This window comes from Schistocerca gregaria, chromosome 9 (genome assembly GCF_023897955.1).
Source record: "Schistocerca gregaria isolate iqSchGreg1 chromosome 9, iqSchGreg1.2, whole genome shotgun sequence".
Lineage (NCBI taxonomy): Eukaryota > Metazoa > Arthropoda > Insecta > Orthoptera > Acrididae > Schistocerca > Schistocerca gregaria.
Window position 1 is genome coordinate 103,239,277 of NC_064928.1, and position 3,323 is coordinate 103,242,599.

A 3,323-nucleotide genomic window follows, 5' to 3' on the forward strand; every position below is an offset into this window, starting at 1 on the left:
CGAAGTACCACCTGGGCGAAGTTTCCTATGCCTTACGAGGCTGACCGTGACAAGTTTTTGTCGAACATCCTCTGGGGGGATGAAACATAGGTTCATCACTTCGAACAGCACCCATCGTTTTTCGCACGACCACCTGTCTCAGTTCCACTGCCGACTGCTCCCAGTTAGTTCAGTATCCAGTTGTTCGTTTCGTTCACTGCGCTCGCGCTTTTTACATGTGTTCCAAACTGTTCATGCACTTGGGCGTCCACGACCGCTAATCAAAAAGTATTTTATAGTTACGTAAATTACATAAAAATTACGTTGTATGTAATAGGTACGTCTTTTCAGGTAACAAAAGGGCATATCAGCTCACTTCATTTTATCGATGAACTGCAGAAGACATACTTATAACAAAGCAAGTTTTTTTTGTTCATATATTTTTTGGTTTCATCGACTTGATTTAGCAATTAGCTTTTAATAATTCGCTTAATTTTTAGTGTAAGAAAATTCTTATAAAACGATTTTCGTGTATCTTTCATATACAAAACATTACATTTAGGAAGGCTCTAATTAATTTTAAGTTTGGTTGTTTCCAATTTGCATTACCTGCTAGTTTGGTTTCTTTGAAAAAAAAAAAAGTGGGTTGTGGGTCATTTTGGCTCAGTAGCAAAACCGGTGCCTCTCCATTTCAAAAAACATAGATTGACATAAAATCGTATTTACTTATTATCTCAAAAACATTTGTTCAGAAGGAGCTTTCAAACCAAAAACTTTATTACTGCAAACCTAATTATTATTATTATTGCTGCATTAACTTTAATAATGCAACATAAAAACCTAATTTTTGCTAAGCATGTGACGCAAGTATGATGAGAAATCTACATTTTATGTTATGCTTCCATAAAGTCTACTTCACCTACGAACTCAGAGACAACGTGAAGTATATATAGGGTGTAAACGATTATTATTTACAACGTAGCATAGCTAGGTAGTGGGAGTCGAAAAGAAGAATTTTATACAAGACACTTGTGGTGTATTAAGTTGGGAAACAGCCACCAACAGGTTTACAAGACTAAGTGAACTATAGCTCATGCGTGTTGCGTGAGATTTTCATGTTCTCTTCTCCGGCTCTCTACACATCGTCATCGATTGTTTCGCCATCCTTGCTTGCATTACCTTGTAATTTCTTCGCTGCCTAGTTATTACATGTTTGTCTGTTTGTTGTATCTGCTCGTAACGGGCAACACATAGTCCGTAATTGGCGAGCAGTCTGTACTCGGGGCCGGTTTTCCGTGCGCCACCCTATATTCCTGCGATCAGCCACACAACGCTACAGTTGGCTAAACGAGAGGTTCTGCAGAACCACAGAAATTACTTCTAAAAGTGTGTAAGAATTCTCTAATGAATAAAAAAACTATACTCCAGGGGGGAGGCAAGTGCCCCCTGTTGGTGCCCTCCATCCTTCAGTCACCTACACTACCAGTTTTCAGTTTTTCATAAGAACCATACACCAAGCACAAATGAATGGTGAACGAGTAAAAATGAACGGTTCACAAAAAAGAACGATCAGCAGTGAACTAGTTCCCAAGGATGAACGAGTTTGCCCATCTCTACTCTGAAGTGTATTGTGATACACTCAGAAAATTGAAGAAACGACTTCAGCAAATCACAAAAGTACAAACAAACTTCTCCTTCTCCGTAACAACGCAATGCCTCGCACAGGTGTGTACACCCCAGAGTAGCTTTTAAATCTTCACTCGACTGTAAATCTTCACTCACCATCAGCCTGGATCCTGCACCTTTCGACTGCAATTTGTTTGACCCGACGAAGGATGCACTCCATGGGAAGCAGGTTCGTAATGATACAGTCTAGCTTAGCACATATGAGGCCATGTTTAGTATTATCAGAGGCGGAATGGATAAATGAAGAGGAGAAGATTGTAATGACAGCGACAGTTGCTGTTAGGCAAAATCGGAATATAAACAGAGAACTCTTCCAACAAGGGATATGGAAAAGTGTGTTGGCGAGCTAGGGCAGCATAACGTATAGGAGAGATAGATATTGTGATACGAGGCGCACTATAAGCTATCTTTTCAGTTTCGAAAGGAATTTAGTTTCTCCGAGATTTTGAGGAAGATTGTTCCAAAGTCGGGTCCCTGAGTCAGGAAATGATTTAGAATACGTAGCACTGCTCTGTGATGGGACAGAGAAAATTTTACTTTGTTGAAAACAAAAGTTTCTGTGAAGACATCTACATCTACATCTACATACATACTCCGCAATCCACCAAACGGTGCGTGGCGGAGGGTACCTCGTACCACAACCAGCATCTTCTCTCCCTGTTCCACTCACAAACAGAACGAGGGAAAAATGACCGCCTTTATGCCTCTGTACGAGCCCTAATCTCTCTTGGTGGTCTTTTCACGAAATGTAAGTTGGCGGCAGTAAAATTTTACTGCAGTCAGCCGCAAATGCTGGTTCTCTAAATTTCCTCTGTAGCGATTCACGATAAGAACGCCTCCTTTCCTCCATAGACTCCCACCCGAGTTCCTGAAGCATTTCCGTAACACTCGCGTGACGATCAAACCTTCCAGTAACAAATCTAGCAGCCCCTCTCTGAATTGCTTCTATGTCCGCCCTCAATCCGACCTGACAGGGATCCCAAACGCTCGAGCAACACTCAAGAATAGGTCGTATTAGTGTTTTATAAGCGGTCTCCTTCACAAAATTCTACCAATGAACCGAAGACGACTATCCGCCTTCCCCACAACTGCCATTACATGCTTGTCCCACTTCATATCGCTCTGCAATGTTACGTCCAAATATTTAACCGACGTGACTGAGTCAAGCAGTACACTACTAATGGAGTAATCAAACATTACAGGATTCTTTTTCCTATTCATCTGCATTAATTTACATTTATCTATATTAAGAGTTAGCTGCCATTCTTTACATCAATCACAAATCCTGTCCAAGTCATCCTGTATCCTCTTACAGTCACTCAACGACGACACCTTCCCGTACACCACAGCATTATCAGCAAACAGCCGCACATTGCTATCCACCCTATCCAAAAGATCATTTATGTAGATAGAATACAACAGCTGAGCTACCACAGTTCCCTGGGGCACAAGACAAGTAAGAGAGATTTTGTATTTCGACGTAACTGTGATCGACCAGTGTGGCTGAATGAAATTTAAACTGTTTGTTTGACACTACAAACGGTCGTCAAGACACAGTCACTCAAACAATGAGAATCTGAAAGGTACATTAGAAGTTTAAACGCAGTGAGGCGTCATTTTCAAATGTATTCAGAAATCTGGAAAGCTGCGCCAGTAAC